This window comes from Microcebus murinus, chromosome 4 (genome assembly GCF_040939455.1).
Source record: "Microcebus murinus isolate Inina chromosome 4, M.murinus_Inina_mat1.0, whole genome shotgun sequence".
Classification (NCBI taxonomy): Eukaryota; Metazoa; Chordata; class Mammalia; order Primates; family Cheirogaleidae; genus Microcebus; species Microcebus murinus.
The window spans coordinates 111,007,718-111,034,208 of NC_134107.1; the positions used below are offsets into that span (position 1 = coordinate 111,007,718).

At 43.6% G+C, this 26,491-nt stretch overlaps 1 long non-coding RNA gene across 1 annotated transcript; it reads left to right on the forward strand.

Moving 5' to 3' along the window:
- The first annotated feature begins 13,115 nt into the window (after nucleotides 1-13,115).
- LOC105875345 (uncharacterized) lies at nucleotides 13,116-14,639 on the forward strand. The gene is made up of 2 exons (XR_001155869.2): nucleotides 13,116-13,716; nucleotides 14,096-14,639. It is a non-coding gene; the product is annotated as an uncharacterized LOC105875345 (long non-coding RNA).
- The last annotated feature ends 11,852 nt before the right edge of the window (nucleotides 14,640-26,491 follow it).

Below are 26,491 nucleotides of genomic sequence, written 5' to 3' on the forward strand. Positions count from 1 at the left end.
AATTGTTTTTTGCATATGGATATTTAATTGTTGCACTGACATTTGTTGAAAAGATTTATCCACAGAATGCTTAGCATGTTTGTCAAAAATCAATTGAATAAATATATATGAGTCTATTTCTGAACTCTATTCCATTCTGACCTATATGTCTATATAGTCTTCTGATCTATTTGTCTTGTTTATTCACCAATTCCAAACTATCTTAGTTATTATTTTATAATAAATCTTGAAGTTAAGGTAAGTACTCCAACTTTGTGTTTATTTTTAAATGAAAATTGCTTTGATTCTTGCATTTTCATACAAATGTTAGAATTCACTTGTAGATTTCTACAAAAGGGTCTAATAGAATTTTGATTGATATTGCACTGAATCTATGCATCAATTCAGGTAGAATTACTTCTTAATACTAATTGGTCTTCCTATCCATAAGCATGGTATACCTTACTATTTATTTTGGTCTTCTTTAATTTCTCTCAGGAATATCTTATTCTTTTTAGTGTAGAGCTCTTGGGCATCTGTTGTTAGATTTATTATTAGATATTTTATATTTTGTGGCAACACTGTAAATGGGACTTTTAAAAATTTTACTTTCCATTGTTCACTGTTAGTTTATAAGAATATTGATTTTTGTACATTAACCCTGTATCCTATAACCATGCTAAATCCATTCATTATTTCTAAAATTCCTCAGATTTTTCTGACATAAAAAATCATCCGCAAACAGGGACACTTTTGCTTCTACCTTTCCAATAATTGTTTCTTTTATTTCCTTTCTGAAGGGACCTACTATCTAGGTCCATTGATGATTTTTGGATGCAGTTTGTATAATCAAGAATGAGGTACATTCTCACTGGCCTTTTGCAGTCCCTTCATCCACTGACTTTTATTTAATATACTACCAAATAGATCAAAACACTGATTAAAAATTAATCTGTTATACCTAAAAATGTAAGAAAATGAATATGTGATGATGGACAAATATTTTTGTTCTATCAAGAATAGAATAATGGAATATATGTAACCCTAACAATATTTGTACCCCCATAATATGATGAAATAAAAGGGGGGGGAAGAAAATGTGGTATATGTATATTGTGGAATACTACTCAGCCACGAAGAAGAATGACTTAATTTAGCCTTTTGTGACAATTTGGATGGAACTGGAGACCATCATCCTAAGTATCTTAGGAATGGAAAACCAAAAACCGTATGTTCTCACTAATAAATGGGGGCTAATAGATGGGTACACACAGGAACAAAGAAATATAAAGGACACGAGAAAGCAAGAAGAAGGGGAGACAGGGAGGACTGTGGGATAAACTCTTACCTATTGGGTATAATGAACACTATTTTGGTGATAGGCACACCAAAAGCTCTGACTTAAGCATTATATAAAGTATCTATGTAACAAAAACACTTGTATCCCCTTAATTAATATTTTGAAATAAACAAATTAAAAAAAAGAATAGAATAATGGGGTGTGTAACAGGATATGTTAATGCCTAGCATTTGCATGCTATTTCATGAATTTGAAGGTATTTTTGTACCGTACACATAAGTAGACAAAAAATAGTAAACACAAAATTTCAAGGAAGTAACCAGTTTGCTATCTTAAAAATCCATCCTCTGGTGCCAGTGTAAATTTTTTATAACAAGTAATGGGAAATAACCACTGAGTGATAATTTTTGGTGTAATGAGGAAGATCCTAAGATCTAACTTAAGTCTGGAAAATTCATCCCAAACTAGAAAACTCTAGCTCTGAGTTTTAACACTAATAAAATAAACAGGCTGTCACAGTAGGCATATTTAGAGTTCTTAGAGAAGAGTTACAATTCCAGCATTTGCTAATATTTGTGCAGTAGCTTATAAGAATAGAAAGTCCCTTACTTTTGGGCACTTGCCAACCTTTGCTATTAGGAAGGCCTTATTAGAAGAAATGTCCATCCTGACATGTGACATCCACAGGTAATGATCATTATGGGACACAGAAGAAGCTCAGTAGCAGTAAAAAGGGAATCAGAGTTAGGACACTGAGATTTCCCTTAGCCAATAAGCAAAACTTGGTGACAGTTGCCAGAACAATCTGTGGCTATATGTGTTGTTATCTGTAGAAAAGTGTGCATGTGTTCATCTGTCTATTGACCATTTGTACACACTTCATTCCAAATCTTGAATGTAACATTTTTTGGTAATTAATTCTTTTTGTTGTCCTGAATAGCAGTACTAGCTTCTAACACTTGATCTCAGAACTCCTATCTAATGCTTGCTGTCAAGATCAATAGTTAGGATGGGGTGCCTGTTTTAACCACTTCGGCATCAGCGTCGATTACAGTCGACAGCCACAGATGAATGCGCACATCAACTTTAGCCGACAGCCATGATATGACTTTTCTAATTTTTCATTTATCAAAATAAAACTGTGAACATTTAAAAATAATGTAATGAAAACATATATGTCTATGTTCCCTATTCTGATTGACATGACAAGTAAAGCTGCCTGGAAAGTAAACAAGCCTTCAGTGCTTGAAAGCTTTCCTCATCGCACCAGAGCAGAACGGGTTCACCATCGACGCACAGCACACGCCGCCGTGCAGACTGCTAGTGTCGGCTGTGGCCAAGGCTTCGTGGCCATGAGCGCCGCACCCAAGTGGTTAAATGCTATACCTGCCTCACTTTCACATACATTATTACATTTTTCATACTACATTCATTTGAGTAACACCTTTGGAATTTGGGGCTACAAAACTCAGACATCTCTAATTTCCTCATCTGCAAAAATTGGAATAATGGTAGTTAGCATCTTTTGGAACTGCGATCCTTTGTCACTTTGCATGTGGACTAGCGCACAAGCAGCCTCTAAACCTCCCCCACCTCCACCAACTCAGTCTCTTACTGCTGCTACATCATATATTTGGAGAGGAGCAAAGGGACGGACTTGATCTTAGAGAAGTAGACCCTGCAGGGTACGGCAACTGAATGTGGCAGACAGTGGAAGTGGGAAGGCTGTGCTGGCTCCTGGATTTCAGGGTTGGGCACCTGTAAGGATGGAAAGCAGGAGGTGTTGGCGATCAATTCGTCTGTCTTACCTAAGACCTTGCACCATAATTCATTGATAATTCAACCACACTTGAGTTACCTCCTGAAAAAGAGGGACTATGAGTTTCATTTGCATATCCAGAGGGCCTTGCAGGTTGCCTGATATGTGGTGGGCTCAAAATACTTCTTTAATTTTTCAGATTTTTTGAAAACACATACAGTGCTTACTATGCCCCAGACACTATTCTAAGAGCTTTAAAAATATTATTTCTCATACTCTTAGTAACAATCCTACAGGATAAATATTAATATCCCCCCTTTACAAATTAGGGAACTGAGGCACAGAAAGGTTGTCACTTGTCTGACATGACACAGCAGTGCAGCTGAGCTAGGGTTCAAGTGCAAGAACGCTGGCTTCAGATGCTGCTCTCAACTGCTGTGCTACACTGAATGAACATGAATCTCCTGAAGCCTGCTAAGTTAATGCCTCCAAAGTGACTTCTGGCTCCTTTTAATTCATTAATAGCTTTCAAACTCAGCTCAGGTGTCCTCTAACATTCCGGCTCCTCCCTGAGCCCAAGGCTGGGTCACACCCCTCCTGCGCTGTCTCCAGTATCCCTCCAAAGTGACTTCTGGCTCCTTTTAATTCATTAATAGCTTTCAAACTCAGCTCAGGTGTCCTCTAACATTCCGGCTCCTCCCTGAGCCCAAGGCTGGGTCACACCCCTCCTGCGCTGTCTCCAGTATCCCTCCTTTCCTGCATCGTGGGGCAGACCTGCGCTCCCGCACCCGCCCTGCGTGTCTCTGTCCCTCGCCGTCTGAGCAGCAGACTCTCTAGCACGCGTCTGTGGTCAGAGCACCTAGCCTTCACTAACTGTGGCTAAAATCAGAAACAAATGAGCCAACAAGGCGGCACCCACGTGGCAGGGTGCCAGGCAGACGCGCGGGAGCGGGGGCGTGCTGGGGTGGGGAAAGGAAGCACAGGTGGGCGAGGCGGCCTCGGCCGTCTCTAATCTCCCCGAGACTTCCCGCCAGGGGAGGCCCCCAACATCTGTTTCTCATCTTACCGTCCATTTATGATTGTCTTCCTCTTCCTCCCTCTGACTCTTGGGGTTGGCTGCAGCCTGAAAGCCCGTGTGGAAGTGACGTGCTCGGTAAATCACCGGAAGGCTCCAGGGCTTTAGGCTCATTTCTCACTGGAAAGGGCCAGACCCAGCTAGGCTGGCGAGGGCTGGGGCAAACGCCTCGCCGCGAACCACCCTGCGCCTTGTTTCTGCTCTGTGGGGAGCGAGGGTGTGCGTGTGTATGGGTGTCCGTGTGTCTGTGTGTGTATGAGTGTGCGTGTGTCTGTGTGTCTGTGTGTGTGTGTGTCTGTGTGTGTGTCTGTGTGTGTATGGGTGTGTGTATGTGTGTGTCTCTGTGTGTGTATGGGTGTGTGTGTATGTGTGTATCTCTGTGTGTGTGTGTCTCTGTGTGTGTATGGGTGTGTGTGTGTCTCTGTGTGTGTATGGGTGTGTGTGTATGTGTGTGTGTCTCTGTGTGTGTGTGTCTCTGTGTGTGTATGGGTGTGTATGTGTGTGTCTGTGTATGTATGGGTGTGTGTATGTGTGTGTGTGTCTGTGTGTATATGGGGGTGTGTGTGTCTCTGTGTGTGTATGTGTGTGTGTATGGGTGTGTGCCTGTGTATGTGTGTCTGTGTGTGTATGGGTGTGAGTGTATGTGGCTGTGTATGTGTGTGTGTCTCTGTGTCTGTGTGTATGGGTGTGCGTGTCTATGTATGTATGGGTGTGTCTATGTATGTGTGTGTGTGTATGGGTGTGCGTCTATGTGTGTATGGGTGTGTGTGTCTATGTATGTATGGGTGTGTCTATGTATGTATGGGTGTGTCTGTGTGTATGAGTGTGTGTCTACGTGTGTATGAATGTGTGTTGTGTGTGTCTATGTGTGTGCATGGGCATAAGTATTGTGTGTGTGCGCATGTTGTGTGTGAGCATATGTGTGTTTATGGGGTGTGTGTCAGTGTGTGTGCATGTTCTATGTGTCTATGTGTGTGTATGGGCATGTGTGTTATGTGTGTGCATCTCTGTGTGTGTCTATCTGTGTATGGGTGTGTGGGGGTGTGTATCTATGTGTGTGTATGTGTGTGTGGGGTGTGTCTGTGTGTGTGCATGTTGTGCGTGTGTCTATGTGTGTGTGTCTATGTGTGTGTGTCTATGTGTGTGTGTGTATGTGTGCGTGCACACGCACATGTGCTCAGGTGTTGGCACAGACCCTTCCTTGCGGTTCTCGGTAGGAGTCAGGGAGCCATGGTCTCTGAGTGGCCGGGCCTGTGCGACCCCCGCACGCTCCTGCCTCAGCCCGCTAGCGAAGGCTGTTGCCCTCTAAGAGACGGGGTCTGGGGAGGCCAGGTCCGCCCCAAGGCTCTGGCTCCGAGCTTGCCGCCCCCAGACTTCACAGCTGAGTGAGCAGGGGCAGGGGAGCACGCCCAAAGCACCTGGCCACGGTGTCCAGATTGGAGCTGAGCCAGGCACAGGAGGCTGAGACCATACAAATTAAATAATAGGAAATGCCATCTCTAGATGGCTTCTGTGGCATTGGTGGTAAACTTCACTTCTTTGCAATAATGTTGCTTTTAAGTTTAAGTTGCTTTTCACTTAATTAAGCTACTTTCTGTTGGGCATCTGGTGAGAGCCAGGTCAGAGCATTTGGTTCCACAGGCTGAGAACATTCCAGATGGACCTGTTCTGATGCTCAAGCTCTAGTTTGAACTCCTTGTAGACACTGTAATTCTGTGAAGATCACTTAGCCTCTGGGGCTTGTTTCATCAGTCTTTTATAGACTTTATCAGTCTTCAAGGGAGGCTGTATTAGGAATAGGTAGATTTTGCTTTGAGACTGTCTGGGGACGGTGTTAATAATAACACTGCATTGTCCTTGGGAGAGGTTCTTACTGAAATTTCAGGCCTTGGTGGTTCTTTCTGGAGGCCTTGGAATCACCTAGGGTGGGTCATTGTGGTGTAGTGCTTGGCTGTGGGTATTATCTGAGGTTTCTTCTGCTTCTTAGCCCATCAAAGTCTAAGAGTGACAGCAGAACCAATTCTCAGCCTAGGGTTCTTTCTATTAGTGAACTGGCCCAATTTAGCAAAGCAAATGTGATACTCACATAGTATAAAAAAGAATTTCTGTGCTACATCCCACTGAACACCTGGGGAAATGTAGTTTCCATAAAATGGTGAGGGTTTATGAAAAGAAAAGTGAGATGATTTGAAATTGAGACCCTTCTTGACAAACGAGCACTGGCGATTCCCATTATACAAGTGTGCTTCCTATTTGTTCTTCAGCACTTCAAGAAAGAACCTCCTCTTTCTACATTTGCTCCAACACTTTAACCCTAAGAATGAGTGCTTCAAGGCCACAACTGTGGGGGGAGTGGTAATCTCCTGGTGGATTTCATACTAAGAGGTAAATATCAGAGGCAGAGGGGAAGTAGGAGACAGCTTGCCTGTCTGGACTGAAGGGAAGACATAGCCCCTACCTCTACTATAGACAAACGTGAAAAGTTTCATTTAAAAGGGCCTTGATTCTAATTATAAGAACGCCTGGGAATCTCCCCATACCTTTGTTTGGCTCAATCTTTGTCACTGGAACAATTCACCATACCTGGCTCTAACTTTCCTTAGAATGAGTCTATGACAGAGACTCCACAGAGCTATAGACTTTTTGTGGATGGTATCAACCATAAATTTGAAAGAAATGCACAAACATGTTGAATCAAGCAGTATTATCTCGTAAACTGAATAGTAACAGTAACAGCAATAACATCATCTAACATTTGCAGAGTCCTTGCTATGTGCCAGGACTGCTGGTCACTCTGCATGGTTATATCATTTAATTGTCACAACAATGCTTAAAGGAACATACTTTTATTGCTCCCATTTTGTATATGAGAAAACTGAGGCAAGGAGGGCAGAGGAGCAGTTGCCCAAATTCACATAGCTAAGTGCTAAGCTTATTCCTACCCAAGCTGGTTGGTCGCCTGCAAGAGTCTAACACTTACGCTCTGCGCTTACTGCCTCTCTGGAAACCGAGAGAACTGAGATGTAAGTCAACATTTAGCCCACAGCGTTCTTGGAGCGTCCCTTGAAATATCCTTGCTATTGAACTAGTGAATATGACTGATGCTTGGAGTTCCAAACAGGCAGTTCTCCAGGAGTCGGATGCTTTGCACCTTTCTTCTTCCATCTTCCCAGGAATAACTTCCGGCAAGATCTGCAGTTCTGATCCTCATGTTAATTCCATTTCGGTGGCTAGATGTGGCGGGGACAGGAAAGGGTGAACCCGGCTGTATTACCTACTGCAAATGGATGAAGGAGCAGTACATTCCTGGGAATGCTAGCATATGGCTTTCCGTGGTGAATCTAGAGCACAGTGAGGGGAGGCCAATGATCGCGCACCTCCAGCTCGCCCTCCCGCTTAGCAGTAGTGACGGAGAGACTGGGAAGGCCCAGTGCGACAGAACAAAACCGCTCTGGGCCAACCAAGGGAATGGTCTGGGATCAAACAGCTTAGCCAGGGGACTTGGATAATTCCACAATACCCTGAGAGCCCAGTGGGCATCTCACAGGCAGCCACTGCATGCAGGGACCTGCCATTCTCATTCTTACTCGCGCTATTCTTATTGACAAATTCCTCGCTTTGGAAAACGGTGGGCGGGTAGGCTCCCGACCCTCCTTCTGTGGCTGTGACCTTTAGGCAAGCTCTGCTGCAGGTCCCAGAGCTCACGGTGGGCTCTGGGAGGGAGTGTGATGTGCCTGCCTTCTCCCATCCTTATAGCAAAGGCAGGCAGGGAAGGGAGGACACAGCTTGGTGGGGCGTGGGAGGTTGAGCCACCCACAGTGAGCTGGGAGACCTGTCAGCCAAGGTGTCAGCCAAGACACCACCTGTCAGGAATGCCCCTTCCCAGAGCTGGAGGGACTGCACTTCAAAGGCGACTGGAGCATCCTCCCACTGCTGCCTGTGCAGGGCTGGAAGCCCCAGGTCACCTCACTCTCCAGGAGGAGGGGTAGCATACTTTCCTCCTGGAATGAAACACAGTGTGACTTGAAAACAGGGCACATGGAAGGTTCAAAGAGCCTCCGTCTGGTCTTGTTGCACTTACCAAGCAAAAACCATAATGCTGCCATTTGCAGGCTAGCTGCAAGCCTCCAGTGAGGGCTCAAGTGCCAGAACATCTCGTAAACTGTAAGGGACTGTGCTCCTGTAAGAGCTGACCTTTACTACCAAAGTAAGGTAGTGTGCTATTGCACCTTTATTATTAAGTAATAATAAATGTTAAGTATGTTATTACTTAATACTATAAGCAGCTGATATTTAAGAGATACTGCATTAAGTACTGTAAAGTACTCTAACAAAGCTTATGTAAGGATGTATATTACATATAAGAGGAACTACAATACATATAATGCCTATATGTGCCAGGCACTGTTGTCCACACTGGCGGTAAGCCACATCCTTGCTCTCCCAGGGCCTACTTTGTCCTAAGTGGGACGCAGGGCCTTGGCAGGCCCTGGAGCCAGGACTGGGACGCCGGTGGCCGGGCCTCTAGGGCCCAGGCCTTCAGCACGCCGTGTCTCCCAGTGAAGGCCCGTGAGCCTGGAGCATCCGGTGTGGCAGCGGGAGAGGCTGCTGTGACCGTGTGGCCAGCAGGCCAGGCCTGGCCGCTCCCCCTCTTTCGTGGGCTTCCCGGCTCTGTCCAGGGTCTGCATTCCCACCACGGCGCGTCCCAGCGGGGCCGCTGGTTGGCGCCCACAGCACTCCATGGAGGCCTGTGGTCACAGCACGACTCCCCACATCCCATCACACAGTGTGAGCCACAGGGCCAAGGCCTGAGGACGGCTCTGTTTCGCCATAACAGCTGCCTCCATGGCAACAGCGTGTGATGTCACTGGAACAGCCATCTGTGGGACTGCGGGGCAGAGGGAGGGGCAGAGCTGGGAGCTGCGGCAGACACAGGAAGAGCAGGACTCACCGTGAGCGCCAAGGTGTTACTCACACAGGTCCCTTTCTGCCGTCCCCATCTATCAGTTCCTTTTGTTTGAGCTTAGCAGATCCAGATGTTTTTTACATCGTTCAGGCATATTTGGCCCGGACATAGACTTCTCCTCATCTTTCATCCAATCTGACAAATATTCATACTCACCTCCCTCTGTGAGTCCCAGGACACCTGAGGGCTGGAGAGGGTGACAGGCAGCTTCCCTCTCCTCCAGGCCTGCCCCTCAGCCCCCCAGGCCAGCAGGATTTGCCGTCCAAAGGACCTCATAAGACATCCAAGCAGCCTTTTCTTAGAAACAGGAAACTATCTTCAGCTAAGTACAAAGGAAGTGCAGCACCCGGAAACCTGAGCACCCTCCAAACGCCGAGGCCTGGAGGCAACAGGGAGGGCTCCGCTCCTGGCAGGGCCTCAGGACACGCTGGCCAATGGGACTGACCTCAGCTTCGGCTCAGCCGTTGTGCAAGTGCTGGTAACAGTCACTGACACACTCCAAGCAGCATTTTCTTCAATCCTAAAAAAATAAGACAATATTACTTGTTTGTTATTTTTGACAATCTTACAGTCTTTGCATTGGACAGACGCTCATCACTGGCAGAACTGGAAGGATTGCTGATGTGCTGCTTGGGAAGTCGTTTGCATGGAGGAGAATGTAATAACGTGAAGATCATATTTCTTTCAAATGCAGCAGGGGTAGTCACGGGGAGCACTGTGCCCAGGTGGGCACTTGGCATGTCTTATTTCCAGAGCTGCTTCAGAAGTCTGTAAACCATCTTTCAGGGGATAAATATCTCTATGCAACTTGAGGGTTGGGACCACATCTCCCATTCACTGTGGCATCCTCAGCACCTAGTGTGATGCCTGGAATTCATTCTGTACCTGCTCAATAGACAGGCATCAGGTGGACAAATGAATAAATTAATGAATAAACCAGTGAAATTAGTTCTTGATTCCTAAGATCATAACAAGCCAGCATTGCAATGGGGTGCTACTTCCCAGAGACTGGCTGGAGGGATGGCTGAGGGAAAGGGAGTTGGTATGTGATGGAAAATGGCTTTCTCCTGGGACATTAGGAGAAGGAATGTTGGAGTTGAAATCAGAAGAGCCAGTATTAAATCCTGGCTTTGTGACTGAGTAGCTGTGTGACCTCAGACAAATTGTTAAACCTCTCAGAGCCTCAATTTCTTTCTCTCTCAAGCAAGACTTTCAATGCCTACAGATAGTACAATGAAGTTGGGAGTAACTGGGACGAGGATGGAAGAGAGCAGAACAGAGTGTCTAGCACTCGGTGCCTCTGCACACTTTTGATAAGCTGGGCCCTAGGCTCCTTCTTGTTTAAATGCATGGAGTCCTTTATTGTCCCACTGAGCTTCCACCTATATTCCCAAACAAGCAGCACCCTGCTCTCCTCCTGGTGTTCTTGCCTAGAGGCCACCAGCCAGGAAGGTGTTTCTGTCCCAGCTACGCCACTTCTCTTGGACAGATGGCTACCCTGCGTGCCCAGCCTTCTCTCTCCGCTTACTGAAGATGTCAAGGCCGTAGGCCTGAGGAAGCCTGTCTTAAAACTTGAGATGCATCCTCTTATGTTTTGACGCTGTATCAAGTACTGATGGAATTTTTTGTGTGCTTTTACCTAAAATTAGGCCTGGGGGTGAGCACGAATTGTTACCCTGTGCCCACCCCTCCCTCATGGGCAACAAGTCACGCTGAGGGCAGAGCCACACCTCGGCCCTTGCCCTGCCCCGGGCTCTGCTCTTCTCTGCCCATTCCTGCCACCACTCCCTGCAGGGTGCCTCTGTGACAGCTCCTCTGGAGGCAGCCCTGCCCCCTCCTGTGGCACCTGGGCTTTCCCATGATTCGACTGCCAGCTGAGGGAGTGGTTTCTGTGGTAAGGTCCACCTCGGCTCATTTTCCATTAGGGTCACTAGGCAACCACCAGAAAGCGACAACTACTGACGCAAAAGTGACAAGCTCTGTACCCCATCACTAATCCTGGGCTGGCTCCAGGGCTGGCTGTGGCAAAGGCGTCTTGCTCGACAGGGCAGGCTGGGGATTCCAGCCATGCCCTTGGCAGTGCTGTGCGGCTGAGACCTGGGGCCAGGCGGCAGATCGTGCTGGGTGGGTCCAGCAGAAGCAGCGAGGTGTAAAGTCAGACACTGATCCTGAATACAGCATTCACCTTTGTCCCATACCAACTGGAACATCTTTCTATTAGGATGTCACCCAGGAAATAAACTGCTATGTTACTTAAAAATTTAATACCAACTTCTTGTTTTTATATGGTGAATTCAAAGCAGATTTATTTCCATGTTTGAAATTTATCCTCCAAGCAGCTGTTTGAAGTAGGTATGGTAAATGGCATTGTCTCTCATTTTAGAGATGGGGAAATTGAGGCTCAGGGAGCAATTGTCTGGCCAGCATTATATCAGTGATTAATTGATGGAAACCAATCTCAGGTCTCCCTTCTATATTGAACTGTGGCATTAATCTTTCTTTCCCAAGGATTCTGCTCTCCCTTGAAATACTAGTTAATTAGTCCAGGCATTTACTTATTCATTTCAAATACCTACAGAGTCCTACTGCCTGCCAAGTAGTGGTAAAGCAGTGAATAAAACATGCAACCGCCTCACCTCATGGCACGTGAAATTTCAGGTGGAGACACGGCCAACGGGGAAGAGTGAGGCGGAGCTGGGGGCTGGGGAGACAGCGTGTGTGTGCGTGTGCGCGTGCGTGTTCATGTGCGTCAGGGCTGGGGAGAGCCTCTGTTGTGCGCAAGGCAACTCAGTAGGCCTTTTAGTAAGCTGATTTTTCAGGCAAGCCTGAAAGAAGTGAGAAAGTGGCCTCTGGTTCTTCCTGGGCGTGTGCTGTGTGACACAATGGATTAGGGTTTCCATGCCAGCTCTGTACCACAGCTATGGTTACCCCAGCGACACATGAGAAACCCTGAGAGAGTAGCCTTCCAGGGATCCCACCACTGCAGGTACGTGAGAGAGGGTACAGACCGAGCTGTCTGCAAAGCTCTGCTCATAATTGCTACCAATTTCAGGCAGAGATACCTAATCGGGTGGGAGATGATTTGGGAGAGGGTCCTCCTTACCAGCATCCCTTACACAACACTTTGCGTCTGCCAGTATCGCCTAGGTGATTTCTACAAGGCACACACTGGCAGTGTCCTCTTTTTATTATTTGACTTCCTTTTCATTTTCCATTTATATTTCATATTAGGCAAAGGACCAAACAGTCCGGGGATCTCAGTCAACTCAAGTGCGTTGTAGCCAGAAAGACCAGAATCATAATAGGATTTTTTTTCCCAAATCTCCCTTATTCCAGGACTATGCTAAGTACTTTATACATAGTATCTCACTTAATTTTCATAAAAATCCTATGATGTAGATACTATGTTCATCTTCACTGTATAGATGATGAGCTTCTATGAGTAACCCAGCCGAAGTTACACAGCTAAGATGTGTCTCATCTAAGATTCAACTAATTCACCTCTTACACCATAAGCTGAGGTCCTGACCAGTTGTCGTGAGGAATAGGCCAGGGAAGTTCATGTGGCCAGAGCTGATGGAGAGATGGTATCAGGGCAAAGTCGGGGGAGTTTTTGTGTGGGGTTTGTTAGGGTCACACGTGTATCTAATATACTAAGTGGGATAGATTGGGATTGGTTCTAAGTGAAACCTTGTATCTCCAAAAGTGAAATATAGGATTATAAAAAGCAATTCATTGATTCACTGAAAAAATGGGGGGACCTCTTGACGTACTTAATGTTTGATTTTAAAATATTCACTTTTTTCTGATCACTAAAATACTCTATACTTATTGGCAAAAATGAGAACACAAAGAAAATAGAAACATTTCTAATCCTACCACTCAAAGACAATCGCTGCCACTCTGATACATTAGCGTTCGGCCTTCTTTTCTAGCCCTTCTTGAAACACGCGACCTCCTTAAAACAGCTCGTCGCCCGTCAGGCCGCAGAGCGCCGCGCCGCCACGTGGGCCCGCGCATGCGCGGAGACAGCTCCGGCGGTGCCGCCGCACAGGCCTGTGGGGAAAGGCGGCCACGGACGCGCTCTGCGGCTTCCGGAAGGCTTTCAGCCGGCCCTGGGCTCTGACGCGGCGCACCGGCGTCGCCTCTGCTGCCGAGCCATACGTATGCCGGACGGGACCGGCGCTCTCTCGCCCCCGCACACGCCAGCCTTTGCGAGCAGCCGGCAGGGCCCGCGGCCGTCTGGCTTCCCGCCCTCGCCCGCCGGAGCTGGAGCCGGGACTGAGCAGCAGGCAGGCCTGAGAGGACGGACGGCAAGCCGCGAAGAAACCGAGCGTTTCTGGCCCCCCGCTTGGGCTGTGGCTTGGTCGCAACCACGCGAGCACAGTCAGAGCTACGGAGCCGAGTGGCCTTAGGGTAGGGCTGGTTCGGGAGGCTCGCGGGATGAGGGCTCTTGCTGCAGGAGATGGCGGCCGTTCCAGACAGCACCCTCGTAACTGTAACAGCGGCAGTTAGCGTTTTTTGAGTGCCCGGCCGGATGTGCAATGTTGCGTGACCATTAATTACCTCATTAGTCCTGACAACACCTGCTAAGGAGGCAGAATGGCTCTCTCCACACCGGAAACGGAGACACCCAGGTACACAGGGGTGAATAGTGTGCTCAAGGTCACCCAGCTAGCAGGTGCCAGAGCTGCGATCTGAAACAAGGCAGTCCTACGTACACCCTAGACCTCTCACTTGGGATTTCATTTCATTCATTCATTCACTCCCTCACTCCTTCCTTCATTCACTAAGTACACTCATTCAAGCTACTGTTATCTTTCACCTGGATAACTGGTGATAACTTCCTAAGGCTTACCTTTCTCCCACGCAGAGCATTGCAACCTTGGGTGCACAGTGGTACCACCTGAGGACCTTTCAGTAGTTCTGACCATCTCCCTCTCCTGCTTAAAACATTTGAGATAAAGGCTCAAATTCTTAACGGCCTACACTACAAGATCCCCTTCCTCCTCCCAGCCTCGTTTTGTATCAGTCAGCCCTCAGTCTCAGAGTGCTGCCGTCCTGACTCTCTGGAATGCTGTTCCCGCCTCACGGCCTTTGCGGACTGACCACAGTTCTCATCCCATTTGTCTGGTGGACGCCTACTCGTTCTTTAGGTCTTAACGTAGTGCTGCTGATTACAAAAGTGGCCACCCTCTTCTTGTCTGCAATCCTTGCATGTGACTTTGCAGCTCTTCCCACAGAGGGGCGAAGTCTCTTGCTGGCCTTGTGACTTGCCTTGGGTGATAGAATGCCACAGAAGGGCGGTGGTGCCAGTTCTGAGCCTGAGCCGCAGGAGGCCTAGCAGGCTTCCACTTGCTCTCTCAGAGCCCTGGGAATAAGCTGCCTTCTGCAGGATCACAGCTGAGGCCATCCTAGACCAGCTGACTCCCAGCTGACCTGCAAGCTGACCACAAACTCATGGAGAAGCCAAGTTGAGATCATAGCCCAGAACCAGATCAGCAGAACCTCTCAATCGATCCGCAGATTTGTGAAGAATAATAAATAGGTGTTGCTTTAACCCACTAAGTTCAGGCTGCTTTGTTATACAGCAATAGGCAGCTGGTGCACTTAGGTGTAACTTTCTATTTCTTCCAGCCTAAGCTTGGTTCCCCCATTTATACTCTGCCGCAGCACCTTGTGCTTGTTAATTGTGGCATTTAGGCCAATTCTGTCAAAGCTAAATATTGAGTAATTAATGTTTTTTCTTTCCCTGATTAAAGTTTAAGCTCTGTAAGATGAGTGCCTTTATTCCATTTGCTGCCTACAATATTTCCCTCATCTGTTAATAGCATTGTGTTTTGCACACAGTAAATACTAAATCAATATTTGTTATAAAGTAAAAGCAAGAATGCATGAATGCATTTGTAAAATATATATATTTTATAGTATATATATACTAAACATTTATAAAATACCTTCTATATACTTCGTACTATGCAAGATTCTAAAGATTTAATGTAAGAATGAATAAGGCATCATCCCTCCTCCTAAGTTGTTCTCAGTTTGAAAACAGGGACATGAACATGTAAACAAAAATCATAAACCAAGTTGGCAAGTATAATTGGGATTGTATTCAGTGTTGATGGGAGTAAGATAGAGTAGTGGTTGGGTACATCTGGAGAAAAGATTTTTCTGGAAATAAATTTTGAGATGATGGTTCCACATCTGATGAATGTGTTGCAACAAACATTCAGATATCGAAAGTGTCACTTCTACTGGCAATAGGAGTTTTAAGAATGATGAATGAAGATTGTTAAATTTTTATGTGAGACAAAATGCAATCTTCCCTTGATATATGTAGCAGTTAAATTTTTGAAAAATTCGGAATTCAAATTCAAAAGTCATGTATTTAAACTGTACAAAAATTAGACCCTACGTGCTTATATGTTGATAAAATTAAGTGTTAGGCTCAGATAATTATAACTGGTTTTCACCCATATGAATGTCTAGAGGGACATTTGAAAGCGAATTGGAATGTGGGGTAATTTTCATTGCACAGGAATGTCCTACACACTGTGGGATACCTACCATCCCCAGCCATTGCAGTGACTGCCCATGGTATCCCCTGTTAATATTGTGGCAACTCAAAATTCTTCTCAAATTTCTAAAGTTCATTTTCCAAGATGGTGACACAGCTGCATTGAACTGCTGGTGTAAAAAAGAAAAAGTTACTTTGACTAATTAACATTAATGTTTTATGTAACCACATTATTTGAAGGGACATATGCTGTGTATACAAGTGTTCTAACACTTCCAAATTACTTTGGCATTGTTGCCAAAAGATGATTCAACAGGCCTTCTTGAAGGGGAAGGAAAGAACCTAAATACTCCCTTTCTATTTCTGGAAGCAAGTCACCTTAAAGTCTAAGCTACTCACAAGAAGGATGTCGCCAGGAATCCCAGCAAGCAACTTACAAACCTATTTCATGGTTCTGGCTCAACAGCAGCACAAAAACACATGAAACATATTCTGAATAGAACAGGTCCTCATTAATTTTCCTAACGGAAGCAGTTTAGTGAGAAATCCTAGTTTTACATATTTATAATTATTTAACAAATTATTTTAAAGGGTATGTAATTAATGAGCGAACATCTGAGCACCCACATTGTGTGAATCATTGTGCTACTTACTTTGAGATTACAAGAATCCTAAAAAATGTTTTAGATCCTCAAGGAACAAAAAATCTAAAGTTGGAGACAGAACATAATTATGCAAAATTAACTGACAGCACAAACTTCCTAATGGGAGGTACAAACACTAAGGTTTTAGGAGTTCAAGGGTACTGAGGGCTTTGAAAGTAGAATGGTTCAGGAAGGCTTCATAGAGGCTGGAGCTGAGCCCTAAAGAATAGATAGGACTCAAATAAGAATTTGATTCCCTGGCCATTTCTGGTGGAAGCAATGGCCCAGTAGAGTGAAGAAAGCAGCAATATAAAAGGCATCTTACAGAGACTATGAGTAGACTCACTAACAAGAAAGAAGAGTCATGCTAAGTAGGTAGCAGTTTAGAGCCAGAGAGAAGCATCTTTAATACAGGCTAAGGTAAAGTTGGTCCTTTAAGGAAAAAGGGGTCATTGAACATTTTGATCAAGAGAGTAAAAGGACCAAAGTTTATTTAGGTGTTGGGGGAAAACCTTTCTTTTCCCCGGGTTATATTTCACTATGGATAAACCTGTAGTACAGGAATACTCCTAGCCTCTCAGTCTCCTACTCAAACCTCCCCAGGGAAGGAGGAACGCCTTTTTTCTGATTGAGAATTCAGGAGATAAACTTGGGCATGCATGATGCAGCCCCTGCCTTCCTCCTTTCCTGAAATACTCCTGGAGAGCATATCCTTGCTACTCGGCACTCTTTCACAGACATTGGTCCGCGTGGAGAGGCCTGTTTCCAGACGTGCTTATGGTTGGCTGAGGGTTCTGTTTAATTGAGAATGAAGTATTTGCGTGTTTACTGGCTACAAACCTCAGCTGCATTCTCCAAAATAGATTTCATCTGTAATAAAACTGACATTCTGATCCCCACCTGTCTGACTCTTATATTTCTCTGTTAATGAATTCCAATTCGGGTAGAGATGGCTGGTGCTTATTAGCTTCTACCACATCAGAGATAAAATATCCAATTAGACAGAGGTAGAGGGAAAGCCTCAGCAATCTCAAAGCCTGTAAAAAAAATCTAGCAAAGACAGCTTATGCTTGATTTACCTTAGACTTGGAAATGAGGTTGGTAAAGCAAGAGTCAAGGTCCCAGGACAGCAAATAGAGAAATTTCAGAATGTGTTAGATTAGGTGTTGACAAACTATGGCTTAGTGGGTCAAATCAGGCCTGTTTTTATAATTAAAATTTTATTGGAACACAATCATGCCCATTCATTTACATATAATCTATGGAACCTTTAATTTTAAGATATACTCATCTGTATATTTAAAATTGAGAAATATTCATGAGTTGGCTAGTTGCAACAGCAGTCATATGACCTGCAAAGCCTCAAAATCATTTCTGAATTCTGAATGGTCATTGAGAATCAGCTACCATTTATAAAGGTTTTATTTTAGTTTGCAAAAGCATAGTTTACTAAATCGAAAGTTTGAGATAGGTTATCAAAGGTGAGGAAAGGTCTTTTATATTTCCATTAGAATACTGAACATTAAAAGACAAGTAATATGCCAAATTAATAACCATAACTAAATTTCCCCCACTGGTGTATTCTGTCTATGTAATTAATTCTTGTGCTGCCGGGTACTGGGTAATAGTCTGTGTGAACGAAACCACCTGGTTTGAAACTAAAACAATTCCTGGAAATCCCACTCAGTCCAATGGTACAGTCTGGCAATTATTTAAGCGTTGTCAACTTGAAGTTCTGAAGCCCGAGCTTACGAGTTTCCACAACTTGAAATACAGTCTTTGCATGAGGCTTTGAGATTGTCCTGTGTTGAAGACAAGAAAGGTGCAGTCTTTAGGTAAGCATCAGAGGGAAGCAGCCAGTATTTGCAGATGAACTTAAATTAACCATAGAATGTGTTGTTAATTTATTACAATCATCAGTAATATCCAAATGGAAGAACATAAATTCTCTATTGGGGGACAATATATAACTATTTCATAAGGTTTGATCAATGTTTCTCCTGAGGATGAGAACATATGAAGAGTGAAGATATTACTAAATCTCTCAGCACTTCCAATCCATAAAGTGTACAATCTCTGAACATTTATGTTAATAGAATTTTATTTACATAACATTATCCTTTATCTAACAACTCTTCCCATGTAGCTCTGGAAATATTACTGAGCTAATTAAGTACAATGCATAACAAATATACCTATTAATTTCTCCTATTTGTTTATGAGATGAAAAATCTAATCTTTGGGATTGCCCAGGGCTTTTTGGGAAATCCCCAAAATAATTTTGGTTGGAAAGAAATTTTTTTTGTTTTCACATTTGGGATATGATCTTAGGAGCACAAATTTAAAAGAGTTTTCAAACTAGATTTAGCGATGTGATTAAGATAGGATCATGGGTACCTAAAAAACAATATTGTCATGGTTAAATTTATGTATCAACTTGCCTGGACCATGATGCCAAGATCTATGATCAAATATTATTGTGGGTGTCTCTGTAAGCGTGTTTTTGAATGTATAACACTTAAATCAGTGGACTTTGAGTAAAGCAGACTGCCCGCCACTATGCGGGTGGCCTCACCCAATCAGTGGAAAGTCTGGACAGAACAAAAGACGACCTCCCCTGGGCAGGAGGGATTCTGTTAGTAGAAGGCTTTCTGACTTGGATGGCAGCAGCTGCTCTCCCTGCGTCTCCAGCACGGCAGCCCATGCTGCAGACTGTGCTACCTCTCTCTATAGACACACATCCTGTCTGTTGTTTCTCTGCAGAACACGAACTAACGCAAATAGCTTACCTGCCTATTATTCAGGGTGATTATAACATGTTTAAATAAATATAGAAGGTAATACAATGACAAGAAACTTTATTTCTTTTAGAAATAGGATTTTTTTGTTCTTTAAAAAAATAATCAGGGAGGGGGGAGGGAAGAGAGTGAAGGGGGGAGGCTGCGAGGAAGGGGGTGGGCGCCTGGCAGGGGCGTCCGGAGGAAGAGAGGCCGCGCTGGCCGGGCCGTCGCGGGACGGGGCACACCTGGGCGCGGGCCACGAGCCCCGTGCATGGCCGTCCTGCCTGGCCGCAGGTGGCCGGGGCGAGGCCGCCCCGCGCCTGGACCGATCTTATAATCGATGGGAGAAGCGGGGAAAATGTGGAATAGCTTCAAACACGGTGCCAGACTCTTCAGTCGTGAGGGGGCAAGCCGTGGTGAAAGTGTGCACGAGAACAACAGGTGCTTGTCTGTCAAAGAGAGAGACGTCGGTATAGCAGGCTCAGCTCCTCTGCAGCCAAGCAGTCCCTTAGGGGAAAATGTTGCCTTACAATTAGGATTGAGGCCTTCAAAGAATTCTTCAAGGAGAAACCAAAATTGTGCCACTGAATTCCCTCCAGTTGTTGAAATAAGCATCGGAAAGGATAACGATGCGTGCGTCACCCCAGGAACAAGACTTGCAGGAAGGGATTCCTGCTCTCGACATGCTCCAAGGGGCGGAAAGAACAAACATTCCTGTTCTGCAAAGACCCAAGGCTGGAGGGGCGCCGGTAGGAGCCGCGCGGGCGCAAAGACCGCCCGCCCGCCGCAGGGCCCGCGGGCGCTCTGGGCGGGCTCGCAGGGCCCGCGGGCGCTCTGGGCGGGCTCGCAGGGCCCGCGGGCGCTCTGGGCGGGCTCGCAGGGCCCGCGGGCGCTCTGGGCGGGCTCGCAGGGCCCGCGGGCGCTCTGGGCGGGCTCGCAGGGCTCGCCGGCCTGCGTTCCCATGAGAACTTGCGACAAGCAGGCAAACCTCTCTTTTCCAATAAAAGACAAATACATCTTCTGAGTTAATGCTTGACAGTTGCCCGTTTCCTGCTGGCTCAGATTTAGCCCAAGCTGGCGTTTGATTGAACAGCATGCGGCTCCCGGGAGCCCGCATTCAGCAGTGTTGTCCATTTGATCCATGTCTGGTTTCTACAGAAGACGAAGACCATAGGCTGGAGAGAGAGGGCGGCTTAGTGTTGCGGAGGGGCTGACCCCTCCCAAGGCACAAATGCACACTTTGAAGCCACTGCACAGGTTAACCTATCATATAAACTGGGACCAAAGTGAGCCCCTGGAATGACTGAAATAAGAGGGGCAGGTCTGCAGCTCCACACGCCCACGCGACTGGCAGAGGCTACACCGCCCTGGTGTGCGCTCGCGGAGCACAGGCGGCGGGGACTTGGGGACAGCCACGCCCGCGTTGGCGGCCGGGAGCTCGGACAGTCTGCACACGGATCGATGACGCGCACTGCCTCGTGCCGGACTTGCTTGAGATTACAGGGAATCCGGTTCCCGGGGAGTGATGCCCCGTTACGAAGCGGAAGCCCTTCTCGAAGGGAAGCCTGAAGGCACAGTTTTGCTCGGGGGCTCTGCACCTCTTCTCCGCGAGCTTCCGCCGCTACAACACATCCTGCATGCCCGAATTGCGCAGTGGAGCCCCGACTCTGGTTTTGATGCACATGACCCGTGTGTGCTTCACTCCTCCACGGTAACAGGACTTTTAGAACATTATAAAGATCCCAGTTCTTGCATGTTTTTTGAACCTGTATCACTCAGTAGCACTTTCCCTTTAGCCTGCGGTGTGCCTGTCGCGCAGCGATCTGCAGGTGCACTGCGTATGCTGGGATTGAGGGGCTCCCGTTACCATCAATGCTACAGGATTTTTTAAAAGAGTACCATTATAAACAAAAAGTTAGGGTTCGCTGGTTAGGAAGAGAACCAGTCAAGGCAAAGTAAACGCTCCTGCCCCCAAAGGGTGTCAACGAGGCCTGCTTTCACGCGCGTCGGACAGTGCAGCTGTAGCAAGGGCACGTGTCAGTGCTGGGTTTTTCATACAGTTTGTAAGCTTAGTGTTAGTGTCTGTCACATGCAGTCTGCTGTTACTTATTCAGATAAACGCGGTGCCTATTGGAACAACAGAGGATAGAGCTACAGGTGTTCAGTACGACTACAAAAACATTTTGCTGACTTAGCTAACAGTTTGGTTTTTAATGGCTGTAGTAACTGAGTGAGGTAACTGTGGGGTATTTGCTATGAAGAATTCTATTTCTTACTGAAGAACAAATTATTGATATTGGATGAGTATTTGAACAGTGTGACTAATGTTTGAAATTATTTTTTCTAAGAGTTTTTCTATAACCTTCCAAAAGTAGTGATGTTTGTAGTTACTATAAATCAAGCTTTGGAAATCCAAAAAATAAACGACTGCCTTCCTTTTAGAAAAAAATGCAATTTTCTGGCCACAAGGGCATAGTGCAGTTCATGTAAGTGTTGATGTAGTTTATAGTCAGACTCCTTTTCTCTTCTGCAAAAGGTACTGTTAAGTAAACCAGGTTTTCTAGGAAGTTAGTAGTAGGATTTTATTTAAAGGCCCTATGTATTAATTTTTTAATGAGTGCTTCAACTTAAAACAGATATTTGAATAGCTACTGCAACGTAGGGTCTTGTGTGTGGTTTTTTTTAAGTTGACATGTGCAGTCTAATCGTTTCATAAAAGTTGGATCTTTTCCTGTGCCCATCATGAGTTTGTGAACCATGAAGAAAATGAGAGTAGAAGATGCCCAGACAAGTCGGATAATAGTAACTACAGTGGTTGCTGATGTTGAGATTATTAAGCTGTAATTAATAATTTGGATGGCAGTATTTATCTCTTTATTGTAAACTCTTATAGCTAAATTACTTAAGTATAATTTATAGAATTTCAGTGCAGTTAATTCTTAATGGACAATCTGAAACCTAAATTGCAGATTTAAAAGGTACTGTACAACCATTGTATCTGTAAATAACTTTAGTTAGCACCTTTTTGTCACTTAGAATAATATGTAATACTACTTGAGTGAACTCTTTTGGAAGTTATAACAAGTTCTAGTGTTTGCTTCTTAGTAATTGAACTGAATTTACAGTTCTGTCCTAGACATTTTACACTACAGTAGCCAAATCCATTCTTGTGTCTTTTTGTTAATGTGCTCTGTACCACTGGTGAGTGCTCCATAGTTTCCTTGCCTGCTGCTACACAATGTTATTTTACATCCCTATGGCTATTGCCAAGGCTACAAAAAAGAAAAAGCTATATTTGTATGCAACACTAACCTTTTGACTGCTAATGTATGTTTCTGCTTGCTGTGCATTGTTATGGCTGCTTTTTTTGTGCTAATAAAGTGTGTTTGGTGTTTTCCTTGTAAAAAACAATCAATGAGAAAAAGAAGAAAAAATAGGCAGATCAAAGCACAGAAAATTATTTTAGCAAGATACGTTATTTTGCTATCTGGGCATATTATGTATGTGGTAAAGAATACCATTTGCTTCCTTTTGTTGAGGAAAAACTAAATACTTAAAGATCAATTGTAATTTTAACAGAATGAAAGCCAAATTCTGTTTTTCCTTAATATAATATTTAGTAATAAGTATTCATAAGCCCTCTTTAAAAAATTATCTAATGAATACTTCCACCAAATCAACAAATTTTATCAAACTTTTAACACATTGCTTTTATTAGATTGAATTTTATAATTATTTTAAACAAAATTCATAACATTTTACTTTCTGGGAACCCTTTACAATTTTATATATGCAGTCAATTTTTTTAATACATTCAAGTTGTGCTTTCACTATCTTTTGTCATATCCTGGAAATACAAGATACCTTCTTTAGTTTAGAACAAAACCACTCTCATGTTTTCCTTAAGAAACAAAAGTACATTCCATTACTTTGCAAACATAGTTATATTTTCCTGCCACTATTTCTGATAGTATAGCATTAATCACCCATACTAACTATAGCTTGTAACTAAATTATTAATTTTTCACTCTACCATCATAGGAGAAACTGGAAGGTGATTGATAACTGTCCATAGAAACTGTTATGGCAGACCTGCAAGGATATGACATACACAATGCAACCCCCTATAGCCACATACAGTCCTTCTAATGTGGCCACATAAAAACATATTCATTAACATGACCCAAAGGTACAGCCACTCCATAAAATATAAAAATAAGAAACAAAATATATATTATGATCTATATTGTGATCAGTGTTTCAGTATTATACGTTATAGATGTCCAAAGATTAGACATTAATTAATTAGATTTATTATCAGTCCATGTTAAAATTAACTAAGGATCTTAGAAATTATTTGTAAGTTGGAATATTATAGAACATATTAAAACTTTGTTAAAATTGTACTTCAGTTGAACACATAATTTTATAGTTTTCACAATGATGGTTATGTAGGAGTAATATTAGCTAATTTGACCAGTAAGACAGTGTAAAAAATTTAGGAAGTTCAGAATAACTAGTCTTTTTATAAGAAAACAACTCAGATCTTATAAAAATAAAATATATATTTGTATTATAGTTATCATTGATAGGATCAATGGAACTATATGTGGCTGTTTTTAAATAACATGATCAAACAAACCAGTTTGATTTATGCAAGATTCATCTTGATTAAGTAAACTTGGATGTTTAGATATAAATACTTCCAGGCTAGCTGCTTCTACTAAAAGGACTTTTTATTTCTTTAAAAATATATTTAGTGCTGGGCACAGTGGCTCACTCCTGTAATCCCAGAATTTTGGGAGGCTGAGGTGAGAGAACTGCTTGAGGCTGGGAGTTTGAGACCAGTATGGGCAACATAGCAAGACCCCATCTCTACAAAAAATAAAAAAATTAGCCAGATGCTTGTAGTCCCAGCTACTTGGGAAGCTGAGGTGGGAGGATTGCTTGAGCCAAGGAGTTTAATATTATAGTGAACTGTGATTGGGCCATTGCACTCTATCCTGGGCAACAGAACAAGACCTTGTCTCTCTCTCTCTCTCTCTCTCTCTCTCTCTCTCTGTGTATATATATATATATATATATATATATATATTTAAAATATTAGAATTAAAAAATATATATTTAAAATATTAGAATTTTGGTTTATTTTATAGGAAAATATTCTGAAATCTGAGAAGATACTAGATTTATGTAAGCACTTATTCTCTCTAAACTAATTAAAACATAAGACATATTTTAAAATACTTTAAGACTTAATTTGTTATTATACTCCAGAGGTAGGAAAATATTTCACATTTGCATACTGAGAGTTAAAGGATTTCCTTATTTAAAGATACACAGGGGCCCATGGCTTTAGTTCTACAATTTCAGAGATGGGTCAAAGTAAACACAAAAAACATTAACCCTCACCAGACTAGATCTCAAAGATTTGTTCTCCTTTTCAGAAGAAATACAATATTTATTTGAGATCATAAATGAAAAAAAAAGGCAACAAATAAAATAAACCATATTGTCTGCTCTTTCTTACTTTAGAAAAAATAGATTCCCATTGTCTGAGAGATCACCAAATGCCAGATGACAAAACTAGATTCCAAAGCATTGTTTCCATCTAAGGGGGATGACTTAAACGCACAAAAATCATACCCAGAACCAAAGTTGGACAAGTAAAAAAATAGAAACAAAACCTAAAATCAGAAGAAAAAGGTCAGAAAAAGATCAGGACAGGTTAAGTTGTAGGTACCACTTGAGAATCACTCCAGGAACCCAGAAAAGACAATTCTGGATGTACTTTTAGGAAACACAGTTTAATTGGCTCTGGAAGATAAGCCTATGTGGGCATCTCAGTGGGACCTCCAAAACTGTTAAAGAATAATTTTTAAAGAGTTAAAAATAGCATTCTTATCCAAATATATAATGAAGGAACCACTTCTCAAATATATTATTAGTTTATTATTGAAGAAATCAGTAAGATGGCAAAACTGGCTCAAAGGTAACAATTTTGAGCAACTGGGCATTTTATAGCCATTACAAAATAAATAAATAAATAACTAGAGTAGACACCAAATTTGTTAATGTTCTACAGGGCAATAAAGCTGTAATCTTTGGGATTATCTTCTCCACTAGACTGAAATATGCAAGTTAACCTGAAACTTTATAATGTGTGGGTTCAATAAAATTGTAAAAGGAAAGTCAAACATAAACAAATTCCTCAAGAGAACTGAAGAATCCTTGGGTGGGCCTATTAAACAGTGCTCCAGTATGATATTGAAAGGAAACACCACTGACCCTTCTTTAATTTTTTTCCAGTTTTTGGATAATTTTTCTTAATATTTCCTTGTCCCTACTCTGTTTGTATGGCTCAAACATGTTTTTTTTTTTCCCCATATTATTCCGTTCTTGGATTTTCTGAGCATGCTCAGTTGTTAGAGAACAAATATTTTAAACAGAGTAATTAAATTTCTCTTTAGCCTTCAGCGTAATAATAATTTCATTGATTTTTTTCTCTATACCATCCAAGGATAATGGTATTTTTTATAAGGACCCTTATTCCTTTTTATTTGCCTACTAAAACAATGTACTACTTTTCTGTGAGAAACACTGTAGCTTGGGGTTCTGAAGTCTAGGGCCTTTTTCTAAACTTTTGTAGTAACTAAGTTACGTAATTTACTCTGTGGTGACTTTTGGACCTGTGGATAAAATACATGAATTCAAAGTTATTTCTTCCCCATTTCCCTCTCTTGGCACTAAAAAAGATTCAAACAATAACATAAACAATGAACAAAATTATGGATTCCTCATCTAGGACTATTCCTCATTTAAAAATTTAAAGCTACCATCTCATGTAACAGTGCTGTGTAGCACAAATGGAAAGTAAGTACCTTTGAAGTTTAAAGTTAAGACCTACTTTCTCAACTGGGAGGTGCAGTTGAAGCAGCAAACAACTGTTCTCCATCATCCCTTCCCAAACATTGCCCCAGCCACTCCCTGTCCTGCCACAGTGCTTAAAGGCGTGTATTGGGGAGACGCTTTCTTTCCTTTGATCGACTCATGCCAGAATTAACGCAGCTCGCAGATGTTCACTAAGCTCCCTCAGCTCCCATTTAGCTGGCATTTTGCCAAGGTCTGTGGGTGCTAAGACAAGCTGCGCACCTGCAAACCAAGCTGCTGTAAACTACAGTGACTCGGCCGGGCGCGGTGGCGGTGGCTCACACCTGTCATCCTAGCACTCTGGGAGGCCGAGGCTGGCGGATTGCTGGAGGTCAGGAGTTCAAAACCAGCCTGAGCAAGAGCGAGACCCTGTCTCTACTATAAATAGAAAGAAATTAATTGGCCAACTAATATATATAGAAAAAATTAGCCGGGCATGGTGGCGCATGCCTGTAGTCCCAGCCACTCGGGAGGCCGAGGCAGGAGGATTGCTTGAGCCCAGGAGATTGAGGTTGCTGTGAGCTAGGCTGATGCCATG